Source organism: Trematomus bernacchii, unplaced genomic scaffold (genome assembly GCF_902827165.1).
Source record: "Trematomus bernacchii unplaced genomic scaffold, fTreBer1.1, whole genome shotgun sequence".
NCBI lineage: Eukaryota > Metazoa > Chordata > Actinopteri > Perciformes > Nototheniidae > Trematomus > Trematomus bernacchii.
Genome location: NW_022987358.1, coordinates 1 through 10670, shown reverse-complemented (window position 1 = coordinate 10670; position 10670 = coordinate 1). Strand labels below are relative to the sequence as shown.

The following is a 10670-nucleotide window of genomic DNA, read 5'->3' as shown; positions in this document are numbered from 1 at the left end:
CTGTCTGAAACCAGAGCCCAGTCTGCTCTGATTGGTTAGCTGGCCGGTTCTGTTGTGATTGGTCAACCGCTTAGAGATGTCCCGCCCCCTAGCCTATCACGTACAATGTGTTGGAGCGCTAGCCAATAGGAAAATGAGTGATACATAGTGATGTCACTATGTTACAGACGTAAACAAAGGAGTCCAATGGAGGGCAGGGGTTTTAGCCTTTGCAGACCATTTACATGCACACAAACCAATATAACGCAGTAGAAGGGAAACCCCAAAAAGCCTGTATACACAAGGCGTCTTTAAGGATCAAAACAATCAGCACCAGTGTTTCTAATACACAGAGAGACACACAAAAACGATAAACTTGTGGTTTTCTTCATAGGAGGAAAACAAGGTAGAGATCAGTACGTGCACGTTGCAAATGCTAGGACCTGGATTGCTGCTGAAGACCACTGCAGACAATTCTACACAGACCTGGCCAGTGTGAGGAATGATGCAGAGTATCAGATCATCAGGGAAGTAGCCGGGGACCAGCAAGTGTGGGTTGGCCTCTTCAGGGACATCTGGGTGTGGTCGGACCAGACATTATCCTCATTCAGATACTGGAAAACAGGCAAAGCTGTTTATACTCCATCTGACGGAAACTGTGGAGCTTTGATGAAGAGTGTTTCTGGACGATGGGGAGAACGGCTACGTGCAGAAAAACACCCGTTCCTCTGTAAATGTGGTGAGTTCTTCAATTTGATTCTTTCATATTCCCTGTTTAGTTCATTTTTTGAGCTCATAATCTAAATTATTTTATTATTTGTGAGAACAGGTGAACATACAGTATATGTCCATACAATAGTGTGTGTGTGAGCTTAAAGGTAGGGTAGGTAAGAATGGAGAAACTAGCTCGAGTAAGCTAGAATTTGAAAGTACACAACCGAAAAAAAATCTGCCCCTTCCTTCAGACTTCCTTACAGAGCCCCTCCTCCAACACACACGAACGCGCACATGACCAATGAGGGCACGAGATAAGTTTGTGCACGAGATGGAAGGCTGACAGGCAGGTAGGCCATCCAATTATCTGCCGCGGGCCGAGGCAGATGATTGGTCGTGCTTTTTACAGCGCCACGGCTTCCACAGATGAAATATTTGCATATATTTATTGCCAAAGCATTTAATTTGTTCATTGCTATCAGGATGTTAAGAGCATTCCATGGAATATAACAACAAGTGTTTCTGAAGTGAATTACCTTTAACTGTGTGTATTAAACAGGAATGTTCTGTGAGCTCAGATTTTATTTCTGCTTTTTTCAACTGTAGTATGTGTTTCATTGTTGGTGTGTAGGCTACTGCCTGATGATGCTTCATGAAAGGCAGGTTTTCCTATCAATAAAATCTCTGAGAAAAGGACACATTTTAGACCCTAAATATCTTGGTTTCTTCATATCTAAGGTCACATTGTTCAGTTGTCTTACAGACAAAAACATCTTATTGGTTATTATTTTTCTTTTCTTTTGTATTTATTGCCATTTGATCTTGAGGTAATCCAAAAGTAAGAGAACGTTCTATATGTTGATACTCTGATTTTATAGCAAATCGCTGAATAAAGCAGAGTTTATAAACTACTCTGTCTTTTCCGGTCATGATGGAATTAATGAAATATTTTGTGTCTCTCATTATATCAGGTCTCACTATGATGCATTTGAAAATGACTATCAGCTCACAGGACGCAGTGCTGGAAGAAAACCTTCCTGCAATGAAGAATGACCTCTTGATTCAAGTGAGTCCAAGGTCCCATTTTAAGTGTTGCAATAAAACATAGATGACATTTTGGATTTAAGCCAAATATGGCCATCTTCCTTGTCAAGATAAAAATCCAATAACAATCTGTCCCGTTTTTTAAACTGATGCAAATCATTATTTTCATAAGCTCCACTCCAGTCAACAGGCTTGTAGTAATGCACCTAAAGCTTTTTTGATGGCCAAACATGCCAGAGGAAGAATAATTATTGCACTTTAGCCGTTTAAGGAGTAGTTTGTCCCAATACACAGTACTGTATGTCAAATGCAAGTTGCCAAAAATACCATGAAGTCCTACTGAATTTGGTCGCATATTGTAGTATGAAAACGTGCATAGTATTCGACCCACCATCTTCGGTGCTACGGAGAAGACATCACATTGACTGAAACCCTGAGAGAGAAGCAGAGCTTTCCATCTGTGGCGAGCATTAGCTCACATATTTTTACTTTAACGGTCCCCTATTATGTGTGTGTGTGTCTAAAATGTGCAGGCTTTGCAAAAATAATCGTCGTTTACAGATGGCTCCCGAACACATATCATGTGGTACCACAGAGTGCACCCAGTGCACTCAATCTTAAAAGAAACAGAAAAAACACATGTTAGAATATTGACAAACCTTTTTTTTAAGGTTAACATCACTCATCCAGAGTAAGCAGTAATAAAGTTGTTTACATTTAATTAAACAAGCAATGTATAGGTTGGGATCTTAGCTGTTATCCTTTCTGTTTAGAGTCCGTGCTCAGAAGTTTCTTCAACTGCTCCAGTGTCCTCCCACAGTGCAAAGACATGCAAGTTTGGTGAATTAACGTAAACATTTTCAATACCTGTTATAGTGAGTGTTCACCCAGTGATGTAGAGATAACCAATCCAGGGTGTATCCCAGTCTTCCAGACAAATGTTGGTCTGGAAATTAATACAACTTCTTACCCATTGGTCAACCTTAGGCCCTGAGTTACGTTCCCCACAGGCCCGACACAGCTGGGATAGGTCATCTGTAAAAACAAAGAAAAAGATAAGAAATACAGGCATTAAGGTAGTGAAATGCCAAACAAGACACAATATTTCTGTTTCCCTGGTCTAGTCCTTTATACCTGAGTTTTTCACAAGAGCGATTGCCATCTGGAACCTCATTGAGGCCACTCCTTCCAGGTCCACTGGGTACTGGACCTTTTCTTTGAGCAGTATTTGCTCTGCAAGCTTAAAAAGGTCTGTGATTAGTATCTTCGTATTTTTTTTGAAATTACAGATGAGTAAATGTTACCTTGCAAATGAACACACCACATGAAGTGGAATCCTGCTGGATTGGGTGAGTGAGGGTTGAGCAGGCCCATCTCCCAACCGAAGGTTTTTTTTTCCGGACCAGCGATCTACACAGGAAACAGATAGATTGGGTTTTATATATAAGCCCAAGTAAGATACTTTTATAAGTCAAGAAGAGCTGAATGTTCACACATGACAATCTAATGGTATTCAAGTAAACAGTAGTAATCAGGAAAATGATTTATGTGGCTTTGTGTTGCTCCCCCTTAATATAATCCAAAATCATGAATATGTCTAGTAAAGACATTAGAGCTTATATTTTATTCACCTTGTTAAATCTTTACATCTGCTTAACTGCTTTTCCTTGGCCCCGAATGGGTCCAAGAACAGTGACCGGTTCTCGTTCAGATACATGATCTATGGAAGTGCAAAGAAAGTATTAAAGTGTTAAATAAATAAAAATGTCTTGACCATTAACATTTTAGATTACTTACAATGAGGGTCCAGTGTGCCCCGTCACAGACAGCTCCGGCTGCCACCTCATGTTTTGACAAGTCCAACTGAAAAATATTTGTACATACATCAGTACATATGTTCAAATAAACACTTATTTCTAGTCCTACTCCACTCACCTTTCTTAACCCTCCCTTGTGGGTTCCTTGCCAGAGGGAAGTCATCAAATACGAATCAAAAATGAATACCCCAAGCTTTGGCCCCAATCCACGACAGATAGGCATTCACAATCTATAAATACAACAGTATCTTTTTAACCAATTTGCTAGAGAATTATCAGTTTGCATACGTACATTTTTCTTAGAAAGTAGGCTTACTTCTCCCTCCAACTCCTTTCCCGGGGCCAAGACCAAAAGATCTTCACTGTAGACCTTGTATGGGCCATACTTGGCCCACAGCGTCTCCTTCCTCCTCCCTGCCCATATGTCTCGGATTACTGTAAAAAGAAAACATGTCAGTTATTAATGAAATGCATACTTTGAGGTGTACTTTGTGTCAGTTTACTTACAAGTCTCTTCATCAGACGGAGCCATGCTCTTGGTGGATGTGGAGGTGGTTGTGGAGGTGGTTGTGGGTGTGGGTGTGGATGTGGAGGTGGGTGTGGAGGTGGAGGTGGGTGTGGGTGTGGAGGTGGAGGTGGATGTGGGTGTGGGTGTGGATGTGGAGGTGGAGGTGGAGGTCAGTGGACCAGCCAGACGAGAAGGATCCAACACTTTTTTTATTTTCGCAGGGATCCTCTCCTCTGGTGTGACATAATGCGACAGATGGTCAATGTTTATTTGCATTGTCTTTTCACCCTTGTCTGCCCCAATGTCCGCTATTTTCCCCTCAATTGTGACAATCCTGTATGGTCCCAACATGTCTGGCTCCAGCTTTCCCCCTTTTCGTTGTTCTAAACGTTTGTTCCTTTTTAGAACTAAATCCCCCACTTTAAAATGGTCGACTTGCCCATGGTCGAGTTTCCTTTTGCGGACCTTCTCTTGGCTTTTTTTGATGTTGGTGTCCACCTCTTTGAAAACTGCCTCCTGTCTTTTGAGTCCCTCGAACAGTTCCTCTTTTTCCACCAAGCTACGGACTTTGTCTTCTGTTATCTGCCACAGAAAACCATTAGAATGTAGAGAAAACATAGATGTTTGAAATAAAAAACATTCTAAAGGATGAGAACATTAGCAGATCTTACTTCGTACTTCTCGGGCACCTCTGACGGGTACCTCGCCTCCCTCCCAAACATGAGATAGTACGGACTGAATTTTGTGGTCAACTGAGGCTTAGTCCTTAGAGCAAACATCGTCCCTTGAAGGAGTTGGTCCCATAGTTTCGGCTGACCTGCCACCAGTTTGTTCAGGGACCTAAATTCAGGTAAAGTACAAACACAAGAAGGTCGAAAAGAAATTGGTTTCTAATATATGATGAAGCTGCTGATTTATTTACTCTTGTTGTTTTAGGTATCAATTCTGATTAGTTAATATAGGAACAGTAATGTTTGTTATGCTATGAACAAATATACCTTTGTATTGTGCCATTTGATTTTTCTACCAGCCCATTGGTTTGTGGGTGGTATGGCGAGCACAGGCTTCTTTTGATGCCAAGCCTCTCACAAAGGTTATAGTTGATCTTGAAGTGAACATTGGGACAAACAGGAAATAAGTTTGTTAGCATAGCACAGTTACATAATGGGGAGTCATAATTCTTCAAAGTAGTACCTTATTACAAAATTCCCCGCCTTGATCTGTTAGCAGTCTTTTAGGTGCACCAAATTTGTAAAAGAAATCAATAATACACTTGGTCACCTCATCTGCTGTTTTATTTTTAAGTGGGTATGCCTCTGCCCATTTGGTGTAATAATCAACCATGACACAAATGTATTGATTGCCACCATCGGTTACTGTGAGTTTACCCACTAGGTCCATCCCGACAAGCTCCAGAGGCTCTGTTACCTGAGATGAAAAAAATACACATGAGCATTGCAGTACATTACTGTTGACATGTTTGAAAGCTGAAACTGTCTTCAAATGTTTCCTTGTACCTCTATAGGAGTGTACTCGACCTTCTCCTTGATAAAGGCCCTCTTTGACTGGCACTGGGGACACTGAAGAACCTGAACCAAAAAACACACTATAAACTTTTCTGTGTTGCACTTTTGTACCATAATGTGTAATTTACCTCATTATTTTGAACTCACCCACTTGCGGATATCCTCCTCCATGCCAGGCCAATAATATCTTTGAATTATAGCCTGATGTGTTTTTTCTCTTCCAAAATGTCCACCAATGTGGCTGTCATGGAATTCCTCAAATACATCATTGGCTTCTTTGGCTGACACCACGACCTTGGCGAGGTGCTCTGCAAACATTTTTTCCTCCTGCATATGTAGTGCAGTTCCCCATCTGGTATTGAAATGTCATAATTATACATGTATTGAGAGTGTTATCATAGCAGATGATGTTCTGAAGACCACATGTCTGACATTGTTACCTATAATCCTGAAGGTCTCTGCTCTTCGCTTGATAATAAACCTCTGTGTTCTATTCAAGCCATCAGGATAACTGTTGTGGATCAAAAAATCCATCAGTTCTTTTACAACTACTGAATCCATCCCTCCTGTTTAGCCCTACAGCTAGCTCTCCCTCCAATACACACACACACACACACACACACTCACAAGGACAAACACTCTATCACTACTCACTTACGCACAGCCGATCTTTCTCTATCTATCTCTATTGTATCTCTATCTCTATCTCTATCTCTATCTCTATCTCTATCTCTATCTCTATCTGTCTCTGTCTCGCTATCTATCTCTGTCTCGCTATCTATCTATCTCTCTCGCTATCAATTTCTCTCTCGATACTCACAAACCAAGAAAGTTGTGACACTTCCTCCGGTTTATATAGCCTAGACAATCTAGGATAGAAATAAATATATATAGCATGTATATATATAGCATGTATATATATAGCATGTATATATATATATGTATATACATATATATATATATATATATGTATATACATATAAAATAACAATTTCATTATATGGATTCAACTTGTGTCCTGCTCGACTTTTCTGTGGTTTACCCGTTACTGTGACATATCAGCCATGGACGATTGTTTGTTTCATTCTAAGCTATCCAGCAAGGTTATTTTCATTTATTTGTATTTTTTTCTGCACAGTGTAGAGTTCTTGTTGTTGTGATGAGAGGGATGGAGGTATTTAATAAAAACCTTACTCGCTGGAGAATAGCTACAGAAGTCCTGTCACAACTTAATCGGAGAGGATCACAGCTTGCCACGGATCTCGATGCTGCATTCGGGCTGTGAGGTAAACAACTTGTGTCTTACTTTTAGGCTGTCTGAAGGTATGGACAGCTATCAAAGCTACTAAACATCACATTAACAACGATGTACAATGAAGTCGGAAACAAATATATATTTGAAATGATTTATTCACGTTTGCAATGTTTTGAACAGACATCCCCAGTCACCTCATTGTCATTGTGTAGTCCTCGCTGTACGCGTCCGGATATCGGCATCGCAACCACAACCTCACACACCAAGGGCGCCGGAATGCGGGCGGGCCAGGGGGCCATTGGCCCCCCCACTTTTGAGCCCTGCCCTACATTTTCGCAGCGGCGGATGCCGCAGAACACTGTACAAATCCCGTTTCAATAATTCCCCTCTACTCTAAAGTCGCATCTAAAACGCGATCTGATCTAGCTGTGTATATTTTGTTATTTGTTATTGTTATATTCAATCTCATTAGCTACAGGCATTTTTGAAGCTTGTAAAGGGAAGATGACAGCTCGCCTCTCACTCGCCACTCTGCTCTTCCACAGCGCCGCTTCCCCTCCCTCTGCTGAAATTATGAATGTAAGGCGTATAGTAATCATATATAACACGGCAGGGTCCGTTACAGTTTGTTTGTATCTGATTTCAAATAAACAAGTCTTGGCTTTCAGAATATTAAACTTGTTTCGGCAAATTCAGATGATAAATACAACTTTGAAGCTTGTAACGGCATAATCACAAGCGGAGACCGGAGTAACTTGACGTCACAGCACGCATAAGAACAGCCGGTGTTTCTTGTGAGTGTTTTCCCCGGGAAACAAACACAATACACACACAAACGCAAAAATACACAAACACGTATACACACACTCGCGGGCTTCCCCCAGACCAGTAATCCAAACGAAAATATCTTCCCTCCGTTACTACTTTGATCATTTGCTCCGCTTCCAGAGGAGAGGAAACTTTAAAGGCCTTTTTTCTCAAAATGATGACTCTGTAACAGTCATTATATAATGTGACATATTTTGCTTAATATTTGGGAGTACAAAAACTATCCTGATATCATTAGAAAGCTAGGAATCTCCTCTTTCCAACAGTGTATAGTATAGTTGACGCGAAGACACATTTTGAGTTGTATACACTGTATACAACTCAAAATGTGTCTTCGCGTCAATGCGACTGATTTCGATGGAGCAGGTTTGCATTAGGTAAAATAAGCAGGCAGACATAACAGGAAGAATATGTAAATTTTAACCCCAATCAAATAGGACATTGTCAACACCATTCAAATGTATCCATGTAAATTACAACCAATAAAAAAGCTTAGATGTGTTTATTTGTTACGTTGTTTACTTTATTTGTTACGTGTTCTGTGTGTGTCAGCCGTTAAACCAGATAGAAAAAATAGATACACTTGCAAACAAGTCAGAAGAACCAGCGCAGAAGAAAACTAAATACAGTCAATCTAAACTTACATTTAACAACTGGAAGGTCACATCCCTGACATCCACTTCTCCGGAGCCTGGACCTTCATCAATCATAGAAGAACCAGCGAAGCGAGAATAATAAACCCAAAAGCAGCAGCTCTGCGGCCGCAGAGACTGTCAAAACCGCCGCCGCCGCCACCCCCCACCGCCATCGTTGAATCGAAACAGGCTGGTTCTGACTGCATGGAGGTTTGTTGTCGGGACATTGAGGCGTGGTAAAGCTGTACAGCTAACTGTCGAAAAAAAGGAGACCGCTAGATCGTCTGGGCAAAGAGAAAGGTACTTCAACGCAGATGGTACAAAAACAGAGAGTGGTTAATTATTTGCAAAACCACTAAACGGGGCCTTCTGTGAAATATGCAGATTTGCTGCTGTCAAACGGCTTTGTAACTTTCTCAAAATGTGGAGATGATAGCTATGTTAATACCGGAGTTAATAACTGGAAAAAGTGCCCAAGCCTCCATGAACAGTTGTCTCTGACTGTACGATGGGTATCAGCTGATTATGTTGTCCATGAAGACTTCATAGTATGACTGTCCTAAGACTGACGCAGAATCAATAACCCACTGATAAACTGCGATGTTAACAACCTCATGATAACCTCATATGTTTTTAACTTAGGATCATAGGCTACCTGTGTTTAGTCTAGAAAAAGGTAATTGTGTGCATTTTATTATAAAGTTGTGTATATTTACAGACTGTTGCAAAAACTAATAAGCTTATAAACATAAGGTTTAAAACTAAAAGAGCTTTACAAAAAAGTAACACAATTAAAGATGTTTGGAGTTTTATTTTAGTTATTAATTTACATTTTTTGTCAAAGAGATGCTGATTTGAAACCGTTGTAGTTACGGCATTTCCTGTTTCTGCCGGAGAGAGGGGAGTTTGTCCCAAAGCTTGCCGCTGTCTCTCTCCATCTGACAGGAGGGAGCCTCATGTGTCACTCCACGGAGTTCACTCCGTCACGGAGGGGGAGTGTGTCGGGCGTAGTTTGGGATTGGGCCATACACACGCACTTTTTTGGCCCCCCCACTTCTAAAATGAATCCGGCGCGCCTGTCACACACTGGTACTGAATGTGCATCAACGTTTTCCTATGGAGCCAAATATACCAAAAGATAAATGTAAACAACAGAAGAAGCGATCGAAATGTGTATTTCCTGGTTATTCGTGGCTCCTCAAAGTACACGCCCCTGACGCGTCTATCGTTTTTCCAACCCAGTTTAGATCCCACTTCCGCATTACGCAAGCATCGACACGGCGTTACGTCACAGCATCAACCTGGCGTCACATCCCTATGGTTACATCACTGCCTCACGCAACACACCCGCGAAATCTGAATCTGACAAGCGAAATACCGTCCTTTTAAACGCCGCATAATATACAATATACAATATAATAGTGCTTCTTTGTCAATATGACTGACGACCACACTTATGCAGTGCTGAGGTAATGTTAATTCATCATTTAATATTAATTCCTGATGGATATAAGAGGGATACATTAGCAAACATCTGTATATATAGCCTATATATATATATAATGTTTCGTTTTTTTGTTTGTCATCTAACATATTAACGTTTTGACCTTCTGTTTAGGATGTAAAGGTATCTATTTAATGTTTTATTTAAAGGTAGACATTTATAATATGTTATAAATGTCTATTTTGTTATATAATACAACATATAACATTTTGCCATGTAAAAATGAAATGTTGGGACATTTATAAAAATGTATTCCTTTACATAAAAGTGCTTTCCAGAGGTGTAAGAAGTGATAAGATCTTGTACTTGAGTAAAAGTACAAGTACCAGAGTGTAGAAATACTCAAGTATAAGTACTAAAGTATTAGCATCAGAATAGTACCTGAATAACTATAAGCTGTTTTTTTTGCTTTCATTTCAGACCTCGTGTTTTAGTGTGCTCTGGAGGCACACAGAACAATATAGAGGAGTACCCGCAGTTGAAGGTATCTGATAATAAGACCTATCTCTCAATACTATGATGAACATCAAATTACATTGAATGTGTTTGCTCATATCAATGCCTCACCTACACATCATCATCATCATCATCTAAACTATACCACTTAATAACAGACTTATTGTCCAGATAAAAGATAAGGCATTACAAAGAATAACATGCAAACACATGAAGTACATTTAAAGAGAATATAAACATGTTAGCATAACTATACCAATGTTTTAGGATTTTGAGGGTTGGATTTTTATTTTTCAGACTTTTTAAGCCTGCAAGTATAATGTGTATTCTACTCTAGTTCTAAGTAAAGTCAGTACATTTTAAACCTCATGGTCCTCTTTAGTTCTTCAGATCATGGCAAAACA

The 10670-nt window shown here is 40.1% G+C and overlaps 1 long non-coding RNA gene across 1 annotated transcript; it reads right to left on the bottom strand.

Moving 5' to 3' along the window:
- Positions 1–3395: 3395 nt before the first annotated feature.
- On the bottom strand, positions 3396–3739 carry LOC117483825. The gene is made up of 3 exons (XR_004556037.1): positions 3673–3739; positions 3535–3600; positions 3396–3457 (listed from the first exon to the last, which is right to left on the bottom strand). It is a non-coding gene; the product is annotated as an uncharacterized LOC117483825 (long non-coding RNA).
- Between the last annotated feature and the right edge of the window lie 6931 nt (positions 3740–10670).